Raw genomic sequence first — 13,046 nt, 5'->3', positions numbered from 1 at the left:
ATAGCTTTTTTGATTTTAGGTTGTTTACATTTTAATTCCTTTATTTCTCTAGAAAGGGCTTTTATTTCTCCAGACAGGGTTTCTCTAATATCTTCCATGCTTTTTTCGAGCCCAGCTAGCACCCTGAGAATCGTCATTCTGAACTCTAGATCTGACATATTACCAACATCCGTATTGATTGGGTCCCTAGCCTTTGGTACTGCCTCTTGTTCTTTTTTTTTTTGTGGTGAGTTTTTCCGCCTTGTCATTTTGTCCAGATAAGAATATATGAACGGGAGAATAAAATACTAAAAGAGTGGCAAAGACTGAAGAAAAATGTGTGTTAACCAAATCAGAAGAGATCCCAAATCATGGGGGGAGAAAAGGATACAAAAAAGTTGAAAAAAAAATTTTTTTAAAAAGAAGAAAAAATAAAAAAGAAAATATATATATTAGACTGGTGTATAGAACAGAGCCACCCACTTAATTTTTGGGAGTATTTTGGTCTCTTATAAGAAACTACCTCCCAAATATTCAACAAAAGAAAAACTTATATATATATATATATTATATATATACAAAAATAAGGGTAAACATGATAAAGGGATGGAATATGACTGTAAAGATGAAAATTTAAAAAAATTCTAAAAAAGGAGTTCATAAGATAAGTTGGTTGGGAAAAGAAAGAAAAAGAAAGTGGAGAGAATTTGCTCAGCCTGGAGATGAGAACAAAGCCCTGTGCTAGATTTAGGGTGTATTTTGATCTATTAGAGGAAGTTGTATCCCAGAATTTTTTAGAAGAAAAAACCCTATGTGTATACAAAATATAAAGTTAGATACAATGAAGGATAATACATGACTATAATAATGAAGGTTCAGAAAGATTTTTTTTTTAAGATTTTATTTATTTATTTGACAGAGAGATCACAAGCAGGCAGAGAGCCAGGCAGAGAGAGGAGGAAGCACGCTCCCTGCTAAGCAGAGAGAGCCCGACGTGGGGCTTGATCCCAGGGTCCAGGGATCATGACCTGAGCTGAAGGCAGAGGCTTAACCCACTGAGCCACCCAGGCGCCCCCAGAAAGATTTTTTCAAAGAAAGGTGTTGTTCAGATAAACTAGTTTAAAGAACATTGAAAGAGGAAAGAGTAAAAGTTAAAAAAATTAGAATAAGAAAAAATAAAATTAAAAATAATTAATTAACTTTGCAAGACTAAAGAATCATGGGGAGAAAGCCATGAATTCCATGCTTTGCTTTCCCCTCCTCTGGAATTCCGCTGTTCTCCTTGATCAGTGAGCTTGGTCTTGGCTGGATTTCTTGTTGATCTTCTGAGGGGAGGGGCCTGTTGTAGTGATTCTCAAGTGTCTTTGCCAGAGGCAGAATTGTTCTGCCCTTTCCAGGGACCTGGCTAAGTAATTTGCTCGGGTTTGCTCTCGGGAGCTTTTGTTCCCTGATCACTTTCTGTAGAGTTCTGGATGATAGGAATGAAAATGGCAGCCTTCTAATCTCTGGCCTGGAGGAGCCAAGAGCTCGGGGCCACAGTCCTCAGTACACCCTCGGTGAAAAGCACTCAATCACTCCCGTCTCCCTGGCCTTCGGCCGCGCTCCGAGCTCACACGGCCTGTGATGGAGTGTCTTGTCTCTGGCACACAGCCCCCCTGGAGTCCCCAAACCCAGCAGATCTGTGCCACTCTTCCGGGAGGTCTCCCCGGATCTGCCACTTGTGGGGTCCCTGCTCACAGAGCAGTGGCCTGACTCTTCCACGGATCACAGTTTAAGGAACCCCAAGTTCAGAGCTTGCTCCTTGACTCTGTCTCTGTAGCTGGCTTCCCTGCTCTAATACCTGCGAGCTCTGTGACACTCAGACACCCCTGATCCTTCTGTGACCCTGCGGGACCTGAGACCACGCTATCCCCACGAGGGCTCCACCCCTGCTTAGCCTCTGGAGCGATGTCCCTCAGTGGAGCAAACTTTTAAAAGTTCTCATTTTGTCCGCTGCTTGCCTGGAGCTGGCCCCTCCCACTGTGGTCTGTCTTCCCGTTGCCTCAGATTCACTTCTCCACATGTCCTACCTTTCAGAAAGTGGTCAATTTTCTGTTTCTACAATTGCTGCTCTTCTTCTCTTCAGTCTCCTGTTGGATTTGTAGGTGTTCAGAATGGTTTGATAAACTATGTAGCTGATCTCCTGCTACCTGATCTCATCTCAGCCTGCTACTCCTCTGCCATCTTGACTCCTCCCCTGATGGCTTTCAGTTTTTGAAAAACTAATTTTTAAATTTTTTATAGAACATGTGTAAACTATATGAAAGGTGTAAAGAAAATGAATCAAACACCATTGTATGTCATTATATCTTCCATCCAGCTTAAAAAGGAGAAAATTGCTATTATATTTGAGGTATTGACTTCTCTGGTGGAAGTAAAAGTCTGTTAGTTTGAGTGGGGAGCTGTGGTAGGTTGTTGAGCAGGAGAAGAGGTAGCTGAGAGAGGTTTTGGCTGTGTGCAGAGGAAATCACTTCTAAATTTTATGCTTATCATTCTTACTTTTTTTAATAGTTTTTTTTCCACTTATGTTTGTATCCCTAAACAATAGCTGTTTCCATTTTGTGTATTTTAGAGTCTTTTTTTTTAAAGATTTTATTTATTTATTTGACAGAGATCACAAGTAGGCAGAGAGGCAGGCAGAGAGAGAGAGAGAAGGAAGCAGGTCTCCCACTGAACAGAGAGCCCAATGTGGGGCTCAATCCCAGGACCCTGGGATCATGACCTGAGCCAAAGGCAGAGGCTTTAACCCACTGAGCCACCCAGGCACCCCATGTGTATTTTAGAGTCTTATATAAAAGAACCATATTGTGCTAATCTTCTCCGACTTTTTTTTTTCTCTTAATATTATGTTCCTGAGGTTTATTCATGTTGTTCTGTGTAGCCACAATTGATTCAGTTAATTGCAGTAGTATTCTTTTGTATGAGTATACCACACTTTGCAGTTATGGGTTTGAATTTTTCTTATTAGAAAGCTTTTTAAGGGTGAAGAGAAGTTTTGTTTACCATTGCAGAACTGACAGAGGGTTGGCCACGATAGTTGGCATGTTACGGAGTGTTAAACAAATGCTTGTTTAATGGTAACATTTTAACAGGGCAATAAAAATGTGAAAAAAAGTTTTCTGACACCTGAAAAATATAATTTTAGACATTCATACCTCTAGTCCAATTACAGGACAGTTGTCAAAGCAAAAAAATTCTGGGACCATGCATTTGTATTTTCTGGATTTGATATCTTTAGCAATAGTCTGACAGGCATGGCAGAATCAAATGTTTTGTTTTTTCATTTGAATGGGGATCTTTTTAGTAAGTTTGAAAAAGAAGAAGGTGAAGGTTGGACTTAAACTGTTTGTACTCATTTCCTCAAGGAGATTAGCTAACATGATGTTGCATAATCTGAGCAATTAAATGTCTTAGCAACACGACAGGTAATTAGCTACTCTACAGAGCAGGTAATTTTTCAGGTTTGTTCTTTGTATAAAGAAAAAAAAACACCTCTGGGTGTATTTTTTGTTTGTTTCTGGGCTACTCTTCTTTATTCTTGTAAGTGGGATGGAAAATGATTGGGTTGATTTTAGGGCTTTATGTCTTTCTCACAGAAACACTCTGAAAATCATCACCTTCATTATCATAGACTTTGTCATATTACTCTCTCCCCAGGAGATACCATTTTTATAATATATTTCATTAATCACAAAAAAATAAGAAAGTGTGTTTCATAACCTGTTTTTCTGTGAGCAATTAATTACTATAGCTCCTTTTCTGTTAGGCGCCACCGAGTTAAAATTTAAGATTCAAAATAATGCCTCCAAACTAGTGAGCTCTGGATTCCTGGGAACCTGATGTGTTATTGCCAGAGTTGTGGAAATCCAGTATGTACATATATACATATATTAAACATTTTTTCTGTAGACTGCTAATAATTTATATATGTAAATTATATGTAAATGTTCAAATATAGGTAGATACAATCATGCTTAATAAACTAAATGAATTTCAAAGTCGTACTAAATATATTAAAGCCATTTCTGGGGTGCCTGGGTGGCTCAGTCATTAACTTTCTGCTTTCAGTTCAGGTCCTTGGATTGAGCCTTGCATCCGGCTTCCTGCTGGTTGGGAAGCCTACTTCTCCCTCTCCCACTCCCCCTGCTTGTGTTCCCTCTCTCACTGTGTCTCTGTCAAATAAATACAGTCTTTAAGAAAGAATTTAAAAAAAAAAAGCCATTTTTCATTATTTTTCTTTTTAAAGAACTTTTTTTTTTGTTAAATATGTATGTGCACATAGTTTTGAAATGTCAGTGGGCTTATACTGGAGCAAGAAAGCCTATGCTTCAGACTTGTCAACCCCTCACTCTGCCTCTTCATCAGCAATTACTTCATAGCTTTTATTTTTCTCTGGTATTCATCTTCTAATTTCTAAATAATACACAAAATGTAACTATTTTTTGAATTTTCTAGTTTGAGAAATTAGTCATTGATTTCTCAGTAAGGAAGCTGAGGATTTAGACCTCTCCCACCGATCATTTGCACATTTAAAAAAAGGTAATCAGATATTAGAAATAAATATAAATCTTAGCTGAGCCATATAATGATTTGTATGATATAGTTCCTCTTTTGAACAATATATTTTGGTTTCTTTTAGGAATTAATAGTTATTCTTTTTTTTAGCATTCACTGAATTAACTCTATGCTTAGCACTAATAATACTACTAATAATTTATCACCAGAAATATGTGCCTGATATTCAAAATGTCAGATAATCTTTAGTTTCAAATATCTATCATCTGTTTATCTGTTACCAGTTCCCATATATATTTTTCTCAAAAACTGCGTATTACTGGGTGCCTACGGGGTTCAGTTGATTAAGTGTCTGCTTTAAAAAAAAAATCAGCTGCTGCACTACTGACATCATAATGCTTTCCTTCTCCACCACTTTAGAAATCTTATATATTGGATTCTCTCTTTCCTGGTACACAGGAGGTAACATTTTTGAGATCTTGCATATTTGAAGATATTTTCATTCTCTGCTCAAGATATAATTGGTTGGTTGGGTTAAGTAGTTTGGGTATTAATATGGATATCATTTCACTAAGAATATTTAAAGGCATTCCTATATTTTCTTCAGTTTCTATATTCATCTTGCCCAACACCATTCTGATTTCCATTCCATCATAGGGAGCTGTTTTTTGTTATTTCCTCTCTGGAAGGGTTATACCCAATATGTGTTAGTGTTCTAAAATTTTGTACTGAAATAACTTGATATAAGTGTTTTGTATTCATTGCTCAGGGTATTTTGTGGTGCTTTTCAGTATATTTTTTAAAAAAGATTTTATTTATTTATTTGTTTGTTTTTAGAGAGCAGGGGGAGGGGCAGAGGGAGAAAGAATTTCAAACAGTCTCCCCTCTGAGCCCAGAGCCTAACACAGAGCTTCATCTCACAACCCTGAAATCGTGACTGGAGTCAAAATCTAAAGCAGATGCCTAACCAGCTGAGCCACCCAGACTGTCTTTTATAGTTAAACATCCAACTACCTCACTTAAACATAGTTATAGTTTTATTTTCTTTTGATAGAGTAAATTCATGCAGGTGGGAAGACATGTTTCAATAAATAGCTAAGTAGCATCCCCACAACCGCCAGTGCTCCCACATGATTCTGTTTCATTTGTTTGGATGATTATTCTGATGGAGAAGACCAGAGTTTCCAAATCAAGACATTAGATTTTAAGTTAAATTCTTAGGCTCAGGCTTACTTTAATAACATGATGGTCACATCAAAATGTTACATTCTGAAAGCCTTATTGAAAAAGAAATAAAGATGCTTTTTAAAAAATTTTAATTTGGGACAAATTCCAAAGTTACAGAAACATTGCAAGAATCTCAATAGTACTAAGAACACCTACATACCATTTACTCAGACTTCACTTTTTTTTTTTTAAAGATTTATTTATTTATTTGGAGGAATACCTGGGTAGCAGTTGGTTAAGTGTCTACCTTTGGCCCAGGTCATGATCCCAAGGTTCTGGGATCAAGTGCAGCACGGGGCTCCTTGCTCAGTGGGAAGCCTGCTTCTCCCTCTGCTTGCACCTTCCCCTGCTTGTGCTCTCTCCCTCTGACATATGGATAAATAAAATCTTTTAAAAAACTAAAAAAAGATATATTTGAGAGAGAGGGAGGAAGAGAAAGTGTATGCGTGGATGGGGGTGGGGAAGAGGAGAGGGAGAGAGAGAATCTCAAGCAGACTCTGCTCAAACAGAGTCTCAACTCTGCTCAGAGTTGAGCAGAGCTCAAACTCTGCTCAAACAGTGGTTTGCTCTCCCACAACCCTGAGATCATGACCTGAGCCAAAATCAAGAGTCGGATATTTGACCCAAATGTGTTACCCAGATGCCCTCTGGCATTGGCATTTTAAAAAATACAGTCTTAAAAAACAATAGAATGTTTCTCAGTTTGGGTTTATCTGATGTTTCTTCTTGAATATATTCTGATTATGCTTTCTAGGCCAGAAAACTACATAAATGATGTGTCCTCAGAGTATCCCCTTTATGGTGCACATTGTCTATCTACCCTTGCTTGTAATGTCAATTTTGATCATCTAATGAGGGTATTGTCTAATTTCTCTCTTGTATAGTTGCTATTTTTCCCTTGTAACTTAGAAGCCATATGTAGGATATACTAAGATCATTCAAATATCTTGCTATTCATCAAAAATTTCCATTAGATTTATTATTATTTATTATTATTATTATTTATTATTATATACATGCTTACATTTTATTATGTGTATGTTTATACTTTATTATGTACTCATTACACTTCAGACTGAAATTATCAATGAAATGCTATATTCATAAATTACTTGAATTAGTTCCTCCTTTCTCCTCTCCCTCCTATATGGTTACACTATTCTTCTGAAGCAAGGGCATAAAAAGTTCTACACTTTAAGCTGCAAAAAGTCTTCATTCAATATTCATAGTAATTCAGGCTTCCAATCTTATTTGATGGTAAAAGTTTTCATTCTTTTCCCCATCTGGAATCTCTTGCAGGTTAGCATTTTCCTTCAGGAGATTAAGGTACAGAAATCTTTATTTTTCAGTTCATGCCATTCCTACTTACTAGCTGAAATTACAAACTCTTCAGGAATTGGAGAATGGGTTAAAGATATAGAGGTAAGAAGAGAGAAAAATCTTAGTTGATTTTTGTAACCATTGTAAGATGGTTTTGACCTTCCTGGATCTTTTCCTTTTTTTTAATTAAAATATTTTTTTAAGATTTATTTGACAGAAAGAGACACAGTGAGAGAGGGAACACAAGCAGAGGGAGTGAGAGTGGGAGTGGGAGAAGCATGTGTCTTCTGAGTGGGGAGCCTGATGCAGGGCTCGATCCCAGGACCCTGGGATCATGACCTGAGCCAAAGGCAGATGCCTAGTGACTGAGCCACCCAGGTGCCCCTGACCTTCTTGGATCTTGATTGTACTTAAACCTGACTCTCTTCTGGGACATTTGTATATGGATATTAGAGTTCCTCTTTTAATTGCTGGTGTTCTATGTGGAGATAATTTTGTAAGGGCAAACATGCTCTTCTAAGCAGTGTTTTCCTCAGCCTTCAAAGGACTTTTTTAATGGTGAAGACAAATTTTACTTTTATGCTTTTGATTGTGCCTTTTGAAGAACCCTGTAGGATTCCCTTCCTCCCCTCTCCCCTTCCCTTCTTGCCTCCTTCCCTTCCTCCTTCCTTCCATCCCTCCTTTCTTCCTCTCTCCTTTGTTTTTTGTTTCTTTCTTTCATCTGTCCGTCCATCCATCCATCCATCCATACACGCATCCATTGCTATTGTGGGTACAGGCTAGGCAAGTCTGAAATCCACAGGACAGGCCATCAGGAAGGGCAGACTTGAAACTCTTGGGCAGGAGTGGATGCTGCAGTCTACAGGAGGAATTTCTTCTTTTTCGGAGAGAAACCTCAGTTTTGCTCTTCAGGCATTTTAATTGAATAAATGACACCCATTTAACATTTTCAAAGATAATCTTCCTTTTTAAAAAAAAGCCAATCGATGGCACATGTTAATCACATCTATAAAACCTTCACAGCAATATTTAGATTAATGTTTGAATAACAGTGGGACTGTAGCCTAGCCAAACTGACATGTAAAACTAACCATTACAGGCAAGTACTCCAAAACAGGCCTAACACAACAGCTGCATAAGAAACTGTTAAGTGCTTTAGGGAAAAAAAAAATATATATATATATCGGGTCTGGTTTGGGACATGTAGAGTTTTCAGCGTCCCTGAGTCCTGATATGTTATCTTCATTCTTTTGCACAAAGGGATTGTTCTTGATGATTTTGAGTCTATTTTCAGTTATAAAATGATTGCTATTATGTGCGAAAAGAGCAGAGATGATTAACAAAAGGCAGTTGCCATTGCAAAGACAACAGCCTTGTGGAATTGACAGTCTTTCTTATCTCCTGCCTCTCCCCCAAAGAAAGATAGTGCAATTAATTGATTATGGCAGAGAAACAAAACATTCATTTAGCCGTTAACTCAATGGACTATGGGCTATATGCTAGGTTAGATGCTGCAGACATAAAGCGGAATGTGATCCAGTCATGGGCATGGAGAAATGTGGCCGTCATCTAATGATTATAAGCACGTCAGTCATTTCAGGACAATGTAGTAGTGCTATGGTAGAGATTTATATAGCACTGAGGAGTGGCATCTGAATCAGGCCAGGGATTCATGGAAGGCTCCTGGGGAGTCACACATTTGGAATTGAAATTGAAGGTCAGGATTTAGATAGATCCAAAAGATGTCCACGGGATGCCCCTGGGAACTGTCCTTGAGGGGGATAAAGAAACTGTGATAAAGCCTCTGCCACAGGTGGGTAAGGCAGATAGAAAATTGTCATAAAATTTGATGGGCTATTTAATTTCTTGCAAAATGCTATAGGTTTGCAGGATTAGGAGTTAATATGTTTGGGGGTAGTAAGGGAAGTCATGCATCTTGATCAAAGTCTTGAGAAGGAATTTCTAGGTATAGGGTGGTTGGGGACAGGCACAACTGCACTGGGCATTCCAGTTGGGAAGGGGAAACAGAGCTAGTCTGGGGGCAAGAAAGAGGCTGGATAATTAGTTTACTTTTGGGTATGTTGCATCTCTCTGAACATTTATATGGTAGAGAGAAATAGCCTGATTAGATATATACTGGTCAAAATCCAAAGCTCATGTATTGTATAACAATTAGTTTAATGCTATTTCTCTGAAAGTTCTAAAGAGATAATTTTCCCCTAGACTTATTCGTTAGGTCTCAAACAAAAGTTAAAAAATTCTTTTGTTTTTCTCCATTGTTTTGATTTCGTTGTCTTTCAGAGTTTTCTGGTTGTATTTTGTTCCCTTTGATAACAGTCATGTTCAATTTCTTCAGTATATATAATGTTAACTTTCCAAATTGTTGCTTGACCCCAGCAGTTCCAGTAATTCTTGTTTACGCTTGCCATTTTAAAACAGTGCTTGGAAGCAGAAATTTTACACACTGCTACACCCACACATTCTCATTCTTTGAGAAAGTCATTCGTTTATTTATATAAACCTTAAATTGTTCAAAGGCTTTTTGAGTAATACAAATTTTATCTGTTCAGGATATTTTACCATGTTGTTTTCCTTTATAGAGCTGTGAACCGTCATTTACTAGCACAACCTCAGAACATCATGATGAAGTAGGTGGGAGACTGTGGCGTTGGACAGCTAGATCGTGTTCATTTATGATTCTTTGTGTTTGTGTGCGTGTGTGTATTTTCAGTGGACTTTCCAAGTGAAATAATGAAGATGGCTTTCTCCTTAGTTTGCGTTTAAATGCTTCCTGTCCTATATATGAAATAATGCATATGAATGCCATTAGTGTAAATAATACTTCTTATTAAGGTGAAACACTACTTCTTTTTATTATATTGGAAAAAATACCTTAGGACTTGGATACAATGAAGCTGTATTGGCTGGAGCCCCTTTTTGCAATGGAAATTTATTTGTCCATATTTAGCATTAACAAAACCTTAATGTAACTGTTTTCCTTCGCTTTAATCTTTTCCAACTTCCTTGCTTCTTTTTTTCCTTCCTTCTCATTTCGTTAGCTCAATGATACCATCTGTCCAATTCCTCCTACAATGTTTATTCAGTATTTGTCTTGCTACATACAAGGCTACATTCTTTGTGTTGTAAAAGTCATAACGACAAAAAAAAAAAAAAAAACTAAAAATGATTAAGCACTTTTAGTGCTTATTACCAGGCACTCTACCATGTATTTCACATATATTAATTTATTTAATCTTCACAATAGGGGTGCCTGGGTGGCTCAGTGGGTTAAAGCCTCTGCCTTCAGGTCATGATCTCAGGGTCCTGGGTTGTAGCCCCGTGTTGGGCTCTCTGCTCGGCAGGGAGCCTGCTTTCTTTCTTTCTTTCTTTTTTTTTTTTAAAGATTTTATTTATTTGACAGACAGAGATCACAAGTAGGCAGAGAGGCAGGCAGAGAGAGAGGAGGAAGCAGGCTCCCCGCTGAGCAGAGAGCCCGATGCGGGGCTTGATCCCAGGACCCTGGGATCATGACCTGAGCCGAAAGCAGAGGGTTTAACCCACTGAGCCACCCAGGTGCCCCAGGGAGCCTGCTTTCTCCTCTCTCTCTGCCTGCCTCTCTGACTACTTGTGATCTCTGTCTGTCAAACAAATAAATAAAATCTTTATATAATCTTCACAATAATTGCTTGAGAAAAACACTATTATCACCTACATTTTACATATGAGGAAACTGTACCCTTAAAAAGTCCAATAATTGCCCTAGATCACGTAGGGGTAAGGGAGCAGAAGATTTAAACTCATAATTTAAATCATATCCTTACTGCTTCATCTAATAAAATCTAGTAAGAAAAGTGATAGATATAAAAAATAAGTGAAAAAAACAAGATGGAATGGGGTAAGTGCCAAGAAAGGTGTTCATACAAAGTACCAGTAGGGCTCAGAAGAGGGGAAAAGCCATGGGGGTGTTATCAGTTTTTGTGGACCTTGCTGAAGGGGAGAATTTTGAAGGAGAAAGGTAAAAGGGATATTTCAGCAAGAATGAATGCTGAGTTATTTCATTTGAATGAGTCATTGTGTACATAGAAGGGAGTGGTCAGAATGAAGCCTAAAAGGGTGACTGAGCCATGTGTAAAGCTATGCATACAAACAGAGAAACTGGCGTTTGATAGGTGAGGTAGGAGGAAAATGGCTAAACATTTTGAATAAGAGAATGACATGATCAATGTAGTGATTTGTGAAAAATCACTTACTAACATTCTGTAGAATTAACATTCCATATTAACTAATATGGAAGATTTCAGAATCTGGGAAATTAGATAAAAGTTTGGTAAGAGAAACCAAAGGCTTAAATTCAAGTATTGGTTTGGGGAATGGAAAGGGGAAAAATATAGGACAGAAAAGAGGCTCTATAGATGCATACTAGTATTTTTTAATCTCTTAAAGGAATTGTTAGGGACGTCTTCATGATTTCTAAGTAGGCAGGGTAGCTCTGGGAGAATGGTGATTCCATTCCCTTGCATAGGAAGGAAGCAGAGGGGTAAAGGTTTAGAGGAAACAGAGTGGAGATGTATTTGTGTTTCTACTAGAAGTGTCCAAGGAGATGTTCTGTTAATGTTAATAACAAATAAATATGTAAGGTCAAGGGCAAAGACTTTTAAGAAGCCTTCAGTGTTCAGCCCAGATTATTCTACATTTTTCTCTTTCCTCTCTGTGTTCTTTCACATTTGGCCTCCCTGCCATTTGGAAAGTTTCCCAATGCCTGAACTGACTGCTCACCATTTATCTTCTCCTTCCAATTTCTCTCCATTGTCATAATCAAATTCATGAAATTACACATTTTAGTTGTTTATGTCTGCATGGTGCTGAAATTTTGCTAACAAAAAAGCATTTGTGCTGACCTTTAGCAAAAACAAAATGCACACACACACACACAGTCTCTCTCAAACAAAATCAAAGCCAAGCCAAGAAAAATAATACAAATAAATGTACAGCCTTTAACTGAAAGAAACAGAAACCATGCAGAAATAAATTTTACAGCAAGGGAGCAGAAACTGCCACAGAAACAGTCTTGCCTACATTTGTCCACATGGATTTTATCTCAGGTTCTGCCAATGAAAACCTGAAAGTAGGCCTTTTACATTTATTTGTTTATTTTTTAATATTTTATTTATTTATTTGACAGAGATCACAAGTAGGTAGAGAGGCAGGCAGAGAGAGAGGGGGGAAGCAGACTCTCTGCAGAGCAGAGAGTCCGATGTGGGGCTCTATCCCAGGATCCTAGGATCATGACCCGAGCTGAAGGCAGAGGCTTTAACCCACTGAGCCACCCAGGCGCCGTCCTTTTACATTTATTTATAGGGTCTGTGGTCAACAGATTAGATTGAGTTAAATAAAACTCTTGAGTAAGGGAGAACAGAAAAGTTTGGCTTTCTGGACTGGACAAACAGAAATTCCTTAACAGTGTGGAGAGAGGCTGAAATTGGTTAGTCAGAGTAAAAACACTGAAACGTCATTTTGAGAGTTACATTACAGAATGCATATTCAGGATGCTTAAGCATAGCTTTATTGTATTATACTCCTCTAAATCTCATTAACTGTGTACTAATGGCATTAATAGGAGAAAAAATATATTTTAATTCTCTCAGTCAATCTTTAGTTATTTCTATAAGAGTTTTTAGTAAAATTACTCCCTGGCGAATATTTTCTGGAAAATCATAATTGGCAAACAGATTTAAGAGCAAGTTATTTGATTCATTCTGATATCAGTTTTGAGATGCCACCAGTCAAACATTTTGTTCTTGTCTTTTATCCCAGATGTGCTGTAGTTTAGAATTAACTCCACATTTCCCTGTGGTGCTTTGCCAATGGCCTGTTTAACATCTACTTCTGTCTTCTGGAACCATCTGAATCTATCACGTATCTGCTCTTATTTTGTGCCCCCTGTATCAAGTGTGTCGACTAGCCAC

This window comes from Lutra lutra, chromosome 8, assembly GCF_902655055.1.
Source record: "Lutra lutra chromosome 8, mLutLut1.2, whole genome shotgun sequence".
In the NCBI taxonomy this organism is placed as follows: domain Eukaryota; kingdom Metazoa; phylum Chordata; class Mammalia; order Carnivora; family Mustelidae; genus Lutra; species Lutra lutra.
This window is presented reverse-complemented; position numbering follows the sequence as displayed.